Below are 13,659 nucleotides of genomic sequence, written 5' to 3' on the forward strand. Positions count from 1 at the left end.
AAAGCGTGTTCCAGGTTTTAAATGTCGACCGCCAGCTTCCGTATCCGACGTCAGATATCCCTCAGGACACCAGACTGTACCCCGATACAAGCCCCTTGTGCCTTCATTTTCTATGAAGTAATTCCTTATTGCTTCCGCTATCATTTCCCGAAGTACCGGATCTTTAAGCTCCGAGGGTTGGAGCCTCCACGCAACGAGTGGCGCCTGATATTACGGTAGCCGTAACTCTAGGAGCACAGGCAAGTGGTCTGATAAGGAACGGGCCTCTTGCAAAACTTTTGTGACCCAAGTACAAACCACCTCCGAAGTCAACCAAAAATCAATGCGGGACCAAGAACCGTGCACGGACAAAGCGAATGTGCTCTCGCGGGCGGCAGGATGGCGCAAGCATAACACATCATGCACGTGGCCAGCATCTATGAGCCCCCAGTCCGCCGCCCGTTTGGACCAAAGCTCACCAACCCCATGCCTGTCCCTAGTAATAATCAGACACAAATTGATATCCCCTCCCCAAATAATTGCAGCAGGGGGAAATGATGATATCCTGCTCTACACATCGAAAAAAACGAGGGGTCATCAACATTAGACCCATAACTATTTACCAGCAACACACTCTCACCCCCCAACCTGCCATGCACGATCACAAGCCGGCCGCCCTCATCCACATCGTTCTAATCTCCGTAAAGGGGACCCCCTTTTTCACTAAGGTTAACACCCCCTAGCATACGAGGAGTAGGAGGACGATGCTCGCACACTCGCTCAGCGGGCACCTATATTTTTTGCAGAAGCAGTGGTCAAGTGAGTTTCCTTAAGTAAGGCAACCTGCACTCAGATTCGATCTAAACTTGCAAACATCATCCTGATTTTCCTAGGCGTGTTAAGGCCACGTATATTCCACGTGAGGAACTTAATGCTGTTACTCATTACAGGGCTGCCATAAATATATATACTGGATTATGATTTGTGGACAGAACAACCAGAAGTTGGTAATGCTAAACACAACTCTTCTGTGCCTGAGATAAAACCAACAACATGCCCCCGCCCCCCCCCCCATCACTCCCAACCCCCCACCCACTTCAGCACCTCAACCATGCCAAAGCCATCCAAAAACCTATCCCAACTCCCCCCTCCCCCCTCCAGTAGTCAACCAAATTTGGGGAACACCCATATGTCGGGGCACAAATGCGCAACCCTTCCAAAGAGTAGGAGTAGACAAGTAGGCAGTATCATAGCAACACATCCCTTCACCACCAACCAATCCTGTCACTGGGAAAGAAAATAAAAAAAAGCTTGTTATAAAGTAATAGGCACCACTAGTAGTGCTCATGGTTATGGTAACATATACAACAAGTGTCAGTAGAGCCAGCCAACCCGTTAACTAGGTCCCAAAACCTGTTAATTATCAATAGTTATACTAGCTTTCGACTACCTGCAGTACTCCGCACTGGAAGATGTGTAAATGTAAATGTATTGGCATTTATATAGCGCACTACTTACCCGTAGGGTCCCAAGGCGCTTCGACCTCTGCGAAACCCTTCCTGGCTTCCCTGAGAGATGGTCCCTTAATGGGTATCTCCAGGGTGAGACCAGGCATCCCCGGCGGTCTGGTGGGGCCGTTAGTGAAGATGAGGCAAGCTAATGCCCAGAGTTGCCGAGTGTGATCGCTGATCAGAGTGGGCACCGAGGCGAGAGAATTATCGAGTCCGCTGACCCTGGTCCAGAAACCTGCCGCGCCGGGAATCGAACCCTGGTCCCGGGCCGTCCTCTGCTCTCGGGTCTGTCGCCTCTAACCAGTGAGCCACACTACTTCAGATAAAACCTTAAATGGGCTTGAAACAATGAGACCATACAGTGATCACATCATGAACAATGGGCTATGAGAAGTAATCCTAAAACCTCCCCAATAATAATTCTAAGTACGAAGTGCCCCACTACTCCTCCTCGTCAGGCACCGCCGCAGAGTATCTTTTCCTGCCCTACAGTTTTTTAGCATGCTCCATTGTGGCCTTCGGGGAAGAGAAAATCTTGTTGTCCTCCACTGCGCCTATGCGGAGTCGGGCGGGATATAGCATAGCATACGGGACACCTTCATTCCTCAAAAACTGTTTCACTGTGCCAAATTCCCTACTGGCAGCCTGGATGGCAACCGTAAAATCCGGAAAGTAGGCCAACGTGTTGCCTTGATGGACAATGGTGCCCTTCTTCCTAGTCAGTCGCAAGATGGTGTCCCGGTCCCTATAATTCAGGACCCTGGCTATGCGCACTACTCACCCAGAGGGTCTCAAGGCACTTGAGGGAGGGGGGGGAGCTTTACTTATCAAATATCCAAGTTTTTAGTTGTTTTCTGAAGGAGAGGTGGTTCTGTGTAAGGTGGAGGTGGGTGGGGAGAAAATTCCAGGTCTTGGCCGCTAAGTAGGAGAAGGATTTTCCCCCCAAGGTGGATCTTTGGATGCGTGGGATTGCGGCGAGGGCTTGATTGGACGATCGAAGTTGGCGGGTGGGGGTGTAAAAGGACAGGCGCGTGTTGAGGTATTCGGGTCCTAGGTCGTAGAGGGCTTTGTGTGCGTGGGTGAGAAGGCGGAACGTTATTCTCTTGTTGACGGGGAGCCAGTGGAGGTCTTTCAGGTGACCTGAAATGTGAGCTTGGCGGGGAATGTCAAGGATGAGTCTGGCTGAGTTGTTTTGGATGCGTTTGAGTTTTCTCTGTAGTTTGGCTGTGGTTCCAGCTTAAAGGGTGTTTCCGTAGTCCAGTCGACTTGTGACCAGTGCATGGGTGACTGTTTTTCTTGTTTCGGTGGGGATCCAACGGAAGATTTTTTTGAGCATGCGTAGGATGTTGAAGCATGATGATGAGACGGCGTTGACTTGTCTGGTCATCGTGAGGGAGGAGTCCAGAATGAAGCCCAGGTTACATGCGTGGTCCGTTGGTATGGGTGCGGTTCCCAGGGCCGATGGCCACCATGAGTCGTCCCTGGCAGAGGGGGATGATCCGAAGATGAGGACTTCCGTTTTGTCTGAGTTCAGTTTTAGACGGCTGTTCTTCATCCACTCGGCTACTTCTTTCATCCCTTTGTGTAGGTTGGTTTTGGCGGTGTTTGGGTCTTTGGTGAGGGAGAGGATCAGCTGGGTGTCGTCTGCGTAGGAGATAATGTTAAGGTTGTGTTGGCGCGTAATGGATGCGAGGGGACTCATGTATACGTTGAAGAGGGTGGGACTGAGTGAAGATCCTTGGGGTACGCCGCAGATGACCGGTGGCCTCTGATTTGAAAGGGGGGAGGCGGACTCTCTGGGTTCTTCCAGCGAGGAACGAGATTATCCAGTCCAATGCTTTTCCTTGTATTCCGACGTTGCTGAGGCGTTGTATAAGGGTGCTATGACAGACTATGTCGAAGGCTGCGGAGAGGTCAAGTGGGATGAGGGCAGCTGTTTCTCTGTTGTCCAGTAGGGTTCGAATGTCAACTGTTGCTGCGATGAGGGCGGTCTCGGTGCTGTGTTTGGCTCGGAAGCCGGACTGTGAAGGGTCGAGGGATTTGTTGGATTCGAGGAAGGCGGCGAGTTGACTGTTGACGGCTTTCTCAATGACTTTGGCAGGGAATGGGAGGAGCGAAATGGGGCGGTAGTTCTTAAGTTCAGTGGGGTCTGCTGTAGGTTTCTTCAAGAGGGCGCTGAGTTCGGCATGTTTCCAGCTTTCCGGGAAGGTAGCGGAGTTGAGGGAGCAGTTGATGACGTCTCGGAGATGGGGTGCGATAATGAAGTCTGCTTTGTTGAAAATGTGGTGGGGACATGGGTCGGTTGGTGATCCTGAGTGAATGGTTTTCATCAGGCGGATGGTGTCTTTAGTGGTGATTGGGTTCCAGGCGCAAAGGTTGTTGGAGGGGGGTCCAAGTTCGGAGGTGGGTGGGGTGGACTGGTCTCCAAAGCTGTTATGTATGTCAGCGATTTTGTTGTGGAAAAACAAGGCTAGAGAGTCGCAGAGGTCTTGGGAGGGAGTGATGTCGTTGGTGCCGGCGGTGGGGTTGGTAAACTCTTTGACGATGTTGAATAGTTCTTTGCTGTTGTGGGCATTGTTGTCGAGTCGATCCTTGAATGATGATTTCTTGGTGGATCGGATCAGTTGGTGGTGTTTGCGGGTGGCATTCTTGAAGGTGGCCAGGTTGTCAGTGGTTGGGTTTTTTCGCCAGGCTTTCTCGAGGGTGCGGCAGATCTTCTTGGATTTCTTAAGGTCATCATTAAACCAGGGGGCTTTTTTGCTGCCTTGCTTGATTTGATGGTTTTTCAAGGGTGCTAATTCGTCAACGCTGTGGGTGATCCATTGTGTGAGGTTGGTGGCTGCTTGGTTTGGGTCCGATGATTTTGCAGGAGGGTTTTGGTGAAGCGATGTGAAGAGCTGGTTGGTGGTAATTTTGTTCCAGTTTCTTCGTGGGATTGGTTGTGGGTGGTTGTGGGTCGTAGTCTTTTTGAAGTTGAAGTGAACACAGCTGTGGTCCGTCCAATGGAGAGCTGTGGTGTGATTAAAGGAGATTTGCTTGCTGGAGGTGAAGATTGGGTCGAGCGTGTGCCCGGCATAGTGGGTTGGGGTGTCAACAAGTTGTTTGAGTCCGAGATTGGCGAGGTTGTCCAAGAGGGTGGTGGTGTTGCTGTCGTTGTTCTTTTCCAGGTGGAAGTTGAGGTCTCCTAGTAGAATGTAGTCCTCAGAAGGGAGGGCGTGAGGGCTGATGAAGTCAGTGATGTCTTCGCTGAATTGTGTGCGGGGTCCGGGTGGTCTATAGATGAGGGTGCCACTGAGTGTGGTCTTAGGGTCGGTGTGGATCTGAAAGTGAAGGTGTTCGGCGGTTGTGAGGTTGTCATCGGAGCTGGTTGTGATGTGGATGGTGTTCTTGTGGACGATGGCGATTCCTCCTCCTATTTGCTTGATGCGGTCCTTTCGGATGATTTTGTAGTCGTCCGGGATGGCTATGGCGATGTCGGGCGTTGATGAGGCGTTCATCCAGGTTTCTGTAAGAAAGGCGACGTCCGGCGATGTGGTGTCGAGTAGATTCCAAAGTTCAATGGCGTATCTGTGGACCAAGCGGGTGTTGAGCAGGATGCACTTCAGGTGGTTAGTGCTGGAGCTCTGTTTGGAGTATGTGGATTTGCTGTGGGTCTTAATGCAGGCGAACTTGCAGGAGTGGCAGGTGAAGGATCCATGGGTGTGTCCTGGGGCGGCTTGGTACCAGTTGGGGAGTCGGCCTGGGTTAAGTGCAGAGAGGGTAGCGGTGTTGTACGTTATGCGGGCGGAGTGGATTTTGCGGGGACCAGGGGTTTGGCGCTGGGCGCGGTCCAGGCGCGGACGGGCATAGACAGGCTTACCTTTGGCGCACCTTCCGAGCGCATGGGGCGCAACCGCTGCGCGTGAAAGCTGCGCGCAAAAGCATCTGTCATAAGTGGATAGTGGAGGGGGGTGGGGCGAGGGAGGAGCAGCTGGGAGGCGGGAGCGGGGTGGAGAGCCAGGCTGGGAGGCACAACAACAAACAACAAAATGGCAGCAAGCCAAAAGCGAAACAGGACGAGATTGGGGCACGACCTTATTAAGCGCTATGAACTGGGCAGCAATCAGACAAAAATAATCAGAGCAGGCAAAGCGAGTGATACACAATGGCACAGTAAATAACAAAGCACGGTCTAACAGTAAAGCGCTACGATAACTGAATATTCAGCAGTGCGAGCAAGTCTGTCAGTAAGCGCTACGTAGACACAAAATTCAATCAGTGCGAGCAATGCGCGATAGATGGCAATCAGCAGTCTGGCTGTAAGCGCTACGATACGAGGTGGATGAGCATGGAGCATCAAGGGGAGCAACCGCTTCTGAGAAGCTCAGGACGGTCACAGCGCTATTGCAGGAAGGGTAGAGCCTACACTTTCTGTGGGAGGGAGGAGCAGCTGGGAGGCGGGAGCGGGGTGGAGAGCCGGGCTGGGAGGCACAACGACAAACAACAAAATGGCAGCAAGCCAAAAGCGAAACAGGACGAGATTGGGGCACGACCTTATTAAGCGCTATGAACTGGGCAGCACAGTCAGGCAACAATAATCAGAGCAGGCAAAGCGAGTGATACACAATGGCACAGTAAATAACAAAGCACGGTCTAACAGTAAAGCGCTTTGATAAGTGAATATTCAGCAGTGCGAGCAAGTCTGGCAGTAAGCGCTACGAAGACACAAAATTCAATCACTGCGAGCAATGCGTGATAGATGGAAATCAGCAGTCTGGCAGTAAACGCTATGATACCAGGTGGATGAGCAGGGAGCAGCGAGGGGAGCGACCGCTTCTGAGAAGCTCAGGACGGTCACAGCGCTATTGCAGGAAGGGTAGAGCCTACACTTTCTGTGGGAGGGAGGAGCAGCTGGGAGGCGGGAGCGGGGTGGAGAGCCGGGCTGGGAGGCACAACAACAAACAACAAAATGGCAGCAAGCCAGAAGCGAAACAGGACGAGATTGGGGCACAACCTTATTAAGCGCTATGAACTGGGCAGCACAGTCAGGCTACAATAATCAGAGCAGGCAAAGCGAGTGATGCACAATGGCACAGTGTTGGACTTGGCCCTTTTGGCAGGTTCACCCCTAATCTTTTTGCTTTTAATCTGTGATCTGTGTTAATGATCTTTGGGTCTCTGCGCACTTTTTCTCTGTCCCAGAGTATTAGGCTGGCCTGCTCTCCCATAGGGATACATGGGGAAAGTCTGTGTCCCTGGTAGTTCCTGATGCGTGGGGAGTGCAAGCTCGAATTTGGTATGTGCGAGCTCGTGAGAATGAATGCTTCGCAACGATGTATGTGGCATGAGTGTGTCATGTGTAGAAATGCCACTTCTAGGACTTGGCATATTAATGTAAAATATGCCTGCCGTGTGATTGGCTGGAGCTGGCTGGTGAGCCTGGCTCCAGGAAGGCTGGGTGGGTCTGCCCGGTGGGGAGTGTGAGATTAGCATGTTGATGGCTGGGGAGGAGTGTACCTGTGTCCTGAATGAGACTGGGTTTTCCCCATACAATGCTGGCTCCGCCCCCTGTAGTGCGACTGATGACCCTAGCCCTGCCAGTGAATGAAATGGGTGGTTGAGCTATCAAGGGTACTTCAAAACCAGCTGCGACTGGTTTCTCCCCCACCCTGCACCTACAGACAAAGGAATTTACAGTATAAGAAGGGGCTGTGTCCCCATACAATTTGTTCTGCTTTTGGATCCTTGCCAGAGGGGGCTGCTGCTGTTGCTGGGGCCAGGAGGACCGCCACTTGGACTGTCTCCCTGCCTGGAGACCCAGTGTGCTGGCTCTGGGCCCAGCCTTGCCCCCCTTGCCTGCCTAAAAGACTTTGTGCTGGACCTTGTGCTTGGGGAGCGCTCTACCTTGTCCTCAGCGCTGGGAGCGCTTTCTTTCTGCCCTTTAGCGCTGGGAGCGCTTTTTCCTGCCTGTATAGCGCTGAGCGCGCTTCTCTTTGTCCTGAAGCGCTTGGGAGCGCTTTGCCCGGCAAAGCGAGTGCCCACCTCGCCTTATATTTTATTTGGAAGCCGGTGCCCACCTGGCATTGCCCCGTGTTATTTTATTTATTAAAAAGCCGGTGCCAACCCGGCATTGCCCCGTGATCACCGCCGCAGCCCAGGAGTGTGTGCAGCCCCGCCGGGCCGCCGCGCTGCCTGCGACGACCCGGAAGTGCTGGGTCAGTCGGCCAATTGCTGCGCGGCCCAGTAGAGGCGAACCGGAAGTCCCGCCCCCGCAGCCGAGCAGCAAGGAAGAGAAGCAGCCGGCCGTGTCCGAGGCTCCCCGTGAGGAGAGAGGAGCCCCGCGCTGCTTAGGAGAAGCCGTGAGTGGGGCTGGGAGAGCGAGTAGAGGGAGGAGGGCATCGGGGCACATTGCCAGTGCCCGCCCCTCCCCTCCGGTTGTGTTAGAGCCCCGAGAGGCTCGCAGGGGGCCTAGTGGTTTTGAGCCCAGAGAGGCTCGTGGGGTATTGGCCGTTCCTCTTTTGTTTCCCGAGCGGCCCCAGTTGGCAGAGGGCCGCTCCAACGATCCCGGCGGCAGTCATTTGTCTGAGTCCCCCGTGAGGGACTCCATCAAGCCCACATGTGTGATTAGGAGCCCCGAGGTTCCTGGGGGCAATCTGTGTATTTTGAGCCCGAGAGGCTCCACGCCCACAGCGAGTTTGCGGGCCCACAGAAGGCTCGAGGGGGCAGTTCCAGTTACTTTGAGAGCCCGAGAGGCTATGGGGCATTTCTGATCACGAGCCCACGAGGCTCCCAGCCCATCATTGATTAGAGCCCCAAAGAGGCTCTTAAGTGCCTATTTGCTTCACAAGCCCTGAGAGGCTCTTGGGGGGCCAGTGAGTTGGTTAGAGCCCCGTGGCTCCCACGCTGTGTTTCCACCCCACCTGTGTTCTTGAGCCCACATGGCTCCAACGTTGGCATCATCTTTGATTCACAACTGTCCAGCACTTAGTGGACAGTTGCTATGTTTAGGCTTTGTGTTCTTGGCTGCCTGTGCAGCCTCCCTGACAATTTGGACTCAGGGCATCTCAGCCCTTGCGAGGCCAGTTGGCCTGAGGGACAGTTCTAGTGTTGTGCTATGTGCACCCTGCGCATTGTGATTTACTTGCTTATTTGATTCCTGCGCAAATGTTCTACTTGCACCTCTGAATATGTTTGAATGCCTCATGTGCAATGTGTTGATGTTATTACCTTTGCTAAAAGTGACCTGCTTAGGTATTTTATGTTTTATCCCCTTTGCTCAGAGTGACCTGCTTAGAGGATTGTTTATGTATTACCTTTGCTAAATGTGACCTGCTTAGGTCATTGTTTAGGTTTCCTTCCCTTTGCTAAAAGTGACCTGCTTAGGTGATGGTTTTCCTTCTATAGGTCCTGCTGATAAGGTCCTAGTTCCCTGCGTGATTTTCCTACAGTGTTTTAGGGTTGCGTAGGAGGTATTTTCTCTTTACCAGTGATTGCTGGTTGTGTGCTACATTTACTATTTTGGTGCTACAGTCAATATATGTTTATGTGCTAAGTGTTATACCTACAAGTATTATTTCTAACAAGTGCCTACCCCTGACAGTGGTCCATGTGGCCCTGTCCTGTACATAATCCCTTGTAAATTCTGCCCGTGCCTGTTGGCACATTGTAAAGTGTGTGTGTTATCTAATGTGTTTTTGCTATAATACAAAGGCTATTTTTATATATAACCTTGTGTGGAGTTTCCTTTGTGGTGGGCCTTGGGTGTTGTTGCTGGGTGCGCGCGCAAACGCTTTACACATCGCCTCCGAGATTAGCCTTGCTGCTCGCGTCACGTTACCTAGAGGGTGAGCAGGGGTTATCTTAGTGTGTAACTCCCTTGCCCTGACTTAGACTTCGTGATCTCTGACTGACTTTGGCGTGAGCCTTGGCCAGCCCGGGGTCCCCGGTCTAACATTGATGGCAAGAGGTGCGGATTGGACTTGCCTTTGCGCTGTACCACAGTGGTGACAGGCCGCACTACAAAACTCTACATTTTTAGATAACCACATTTTGGGGGTTATTGTTTTTTAGGTGAAAATCAGTATTGCTTCTCCTTAAAGGTGTCATTTTGTATTTTGTCCAGTACCTTGTTCCCCGCCCTGCTCCCAGAGTTTGGTACCTGTATCGCTTGTGGTCAGGTTGAGAATATCAGGGGTGGTAGAAACTGCCTTACCAGTCCGAGGGGAGGGTGTGTGTGAATGAGTGTGTGTTACACTGGACAGAGGAGTGCAAGTTCTCTGAGATAGGAAGCTTGCTGAATTTTGATAATTGCGTACTCCTGTTTAGCTCAGACCCCCAGGTTCCCTGTGTCAAACTTTTCTTGAGAACGTCCGCCAAAATGGAGCCTGCTTTTGATCTCTGTGTTCTTTTTATGTACAGTAGATTAGAGCTGGTCAGATTCTGTGAAAAGGGAGGCATAGAGGTGAGTGAGTTGGATACTCAGTCCCAGCTTAGGGACAGCCTGATCCTATGGCAAAAGGATCAGTGGGATCTTGAGCTCAGTGAGAGAGATAGGGCCCGGGCCGCACGCCATGAGGGTTGTGAGTCTGAGGGGAGCCCTGAAGATTCTGATGAAGAATGTGAGTTGGATGATGATGACAGTGAATGGGCACCAGCAGATAGTGAGCACCCCATAGGTAGGGAGTCTCTTGCTGGGTCCAGTGTCAGTACCAGCGCCCAATCCCTTGTCCTGTCCCCAGAGGATTGGTTGGATAGGAAGGAAGAGAGGGAGCATCAACTAGCGATGGAACAGCTCAGGTTGGAGCATGCCAAGCTAGAGGCTGAGAGGGCCTTGTTCAGGGAGAAGGTAGCCCTAGAAAGTAGGTTATCCCCTGAGTGCAGTTGTAATTGTCTGGATTCCCCAGGGAGGGTGTAGTCCAGTGGTGGCAGCAATTTAAGTGTCAGTGTAGACAGTCCCACTCCCACTCCCAGTTCCCCGAGTCTAGTGCCTGTTTCCCGAGAAGAGCAGTATCGGTTGACATTCAGGAACCTTAGGAAACAACCTCACCAGGATTGGGAGGATTATTCCGATGATTGTGAGGATGCACTGATTGATTGGTTAAGGGTTCAAGGGGAACCAGAGTATTATATGCTGTTCAACCTAGTTGTCAGGGAGCAGCTGCTCAATTGTTTTGTGCCAGAGTTGCGCCAACACCTGTTAGGGTGTGGATTGACTAAGCCATGTGAGCTTGCAAGAGAAGCAGAACGCTGGGACAGTGCGAAAGGTTCTTTAGAGTCACTAGTGAGTGATTCCAACAATAGTGGGTCAGGTTTCCTCCAACCCAGCGTGTTGGAGGAGGGTGAGAGTAGCCCAGCTAGGTCCCAGTATAGTGAGGAGGGTGTAGGGGCTGACTGCCTGTCTCAGTGGAGCGGGAGTGAGTGTGAGACCGAGAGTCCCCAGACGCCCGAAGCCCTGCCTCAGAGCCTGGATGGTTCCTTTAGGGAACACCAGGGTGGGGACCTAAGCTTACCTGTTAGTTCACTTGAGGGAGATCTCCTAGTGTGTGGAGGACCTGGAGCATCTGTGAGCGGAGCTTCTATGGTTGTAGAGTCTGGCAGTACTGCTCCAGTAGGGAGAGTACAGAAGTCCAGCGAAAAGAGTGATTGGGGGATAGGATGTGAGTCCCCAGAAGTCCTGGAGTGCCAGGCAGTGATTCCACCAAAGGTTCTAGACCGGAGGTTGGAGGTCCAGGTTCAGAGTTTGCCTGACCTGAAGGGTGGGAATACTGTAATCAGTGTCCTGACCAGTTCTTCCTCCAGAGGTACCACCCCGGTTGGGAGGGAGCAGGACTCTGGAAGGGGGTGCAGAGGGTGGGAGAGCCCACCTCTGACCCCGGTACCACCTAAGGGGTTAAACCCTAGGTTGGGAGAATGGTGTTTTGAGGGTACCCCTGGCAGGAGGAGGAGGAACCCTAAGAATAGAGGTAAGGGGAGGAGAGCCTTCCCTGAGACTCCTGGTCCACCTAAGGTTGTAGACCCCTGGCTGGAGAACCAGTGGCAGTCTAACCCTGTCTTGCAGTCAGGAACAGTGGAAAATGGCTATTATGTGCCAGGGGTTACTACCCCCCACTTTGTGAGTAGGCAGGAACCAGTGGCACCTGGGTGGCCTAGGGCCTGGTCCGGGCCGAGGGCAGCTGGAGAGTACCAGTGGGGTAGTCCAGTTAGTCCCTACCATAGTTTTAGAAAGAACCCCAGGGGTTCACCGTGGCGTAAAACAGGAGGGTGTCCCTGCAGTTGCGGGCCTGCGTCCATGTTTTATCGCCCCAAGCAGGGAAGCCCATCACGGTGGTGATTGGTCTGCCCTGCGTTTTGGCTGGAAGGGGGTTGTGTTGGACTTGGCCCTTTTGGCAGGTTCACCCCTAATCTTTTTGCTTTTAATCTGTGATCTGTGTTAATGATCTTTGGGTCTCTGCGCACTTTTTCTCTGTCCCAGAGTAAAGTGCGTGCATGTAGTTAGGCTGGCCTGCTCTCCCATAGGGATGCATTGGGAATGTCTGTGTCCCTGGTAGTTCCTGATGCGTGGGGAGTGCAAGCTCGAATTTGGTATGTACGAGCTCGTGAGAATGAATGCTTCGCAACGATGTATGTGGCATGAGTGTGTCATGTGTAGAAATGCCACTTCTAGGACTTGGCATATTAATGTAAAATATGCCTGCTGTGTGATTGGCTGGAGCTGGCTGGTGAGCCTGGTTCCAGGAAGGCTGGATGGGTCTGCCCGGTGGTGAGTGTGAGATTAGCATGTTGATGGCTGGGGAGGAGTGTACCTGTGTCCTGAATGAGACTGGGTTTTCCCCACACAATGCTGGCTCCGCCCCCTGTAGTGCGACTGATGACCCAAGCCCTGCCAGTGAATGAAATGGGTGGTTGAGCTATCAAGGGTACTTCAAACCCAGCTGCGACTGGTTTCTCCCCCACCCTGCACCTTCAGACAAAGGAATTTACAGTATAAGAAGGGGCTGTGTCCCCATACAATTTGTTCTGCTTTTGGATCCTTGCCAGAGGGGGCTGCTACTGTTGCTGGGGCCAGGAGGACCGCCACTTGGACTGTCTCCCTTCTTGGAGACCCAGTGTGCTGGCTCTGGGCCCAGCCTTGCCACCCCTGCCTGCCTAAAAGACTTTGTGCTGGACCTTGTGCTTGGGGAGCGCTCTCCCTTGTCCTCAGCGCTGGGAGCGCTTTGTTTCTGCCCTTTAGCGCTGGGAGCGCTTTTCCCTGCCTGTATAGCGCTGAGCGTGCTTCTCTTTGTCCTGAAGCGCTTGGGAGCGCTTTGCCCGGCCGAGCAAGTGCCCACCTCGCCTTATATTTTATTTGGAAGCCGGTGCCCACCCGGCATTGCCCCGTGTTATTTTATTTATTTAAAAGCCGGTGCCCACCCGGCATTGCCCCGTGATCACCGCCGCAGCCCAGAAGTGTGTGCAGCCCCGCCGGCCCGCCGCGCTGCCTGCGACGACCCGGAAGTGCTGGGTCAGCCGGCCAATTGCTGCGCGGCCCGGGAGAGGCGAACCAGAAGTCCCGCCCCCGCAGCCGAGCAGCAAGGAAGAGAAGCAGCCGGCCGTGTCCGAGGCTCCCCGTGAGGAGAGAGGAGCCCCGCGCTGCTTAGGAGAAGCCGGTGAGGGGGGCTGGGAGAGCGAGTGGAGGGAGGAGGGCGTCGGGGCACATTGCCGGTGCCCGCCCCTCCCCTCCGGTTGCGTTAGAGCCCCGAGAGGCTCGCAGGGCGCCTAGTGGTTTCGAGCCCAGAGAGGCTCGTGGGGCATTGGCCGTTCCTCTTTTGTTTCCCGAGCGGCCCCAGTTGGCAGAGGGCCGCTCCAACGATCCCGGCGGCAGTCGTTTTTCTGAGTCCCCCGTGAGGGACTCCAACAAGCCCACATGTGTGATTAGGAGCCCCGAGGTTCCTGGGGGCAATCTGTGTATTTCGAGCCCCGAGAGGCTCCACGCCCACAGCGAGTTTGCAAGCCCACAGAAGGCTCGAGGGGGCAGTTCCAGTTACTTTGAGAGCCCGAGAGGCTCAGGGGCCTTTCTGATCACAAGCCCACAAGGCTCCCAGCCCATCATTGATTAGAGCCCCAAAGAGGCTCTTAAGTGCCTATTTGCTTCACGAGCCCTGAGAGGCACTTGGGGGGCCAGTGAGTTGGTTAGAGCCCCGTGGCTCCCACG

The 13,659-nt window shown here is 53.3% G+C and overlaps 1 pseudogene; it reads left to right on the forward strand.

Annotated features, from left to right (window-relative positions):
* The window catches only part of LOC147708398 (uncharacterized), a 60,839-nt pseudogene extending 49,040 nt beyond the window's left edge, over positions 1-11,799 (forward strand).
* Positions 11,800-13,659: the final 1,860 nt, after the last annotated feature.

This window comes from Lissotriton vulgaris, chromosome 6, assembly GCF_964263255.1.
Source record: "Lissotriton vulgaris chromosome 6, aLisVul1.2, whole genome shotgun sequence".
Lineage (NCBI taxonomy): Eukaryota > Metazoa > Chordata > Amphibia > Caudata > Salamandridae > Lissotriton > Lissotriton vulgaris.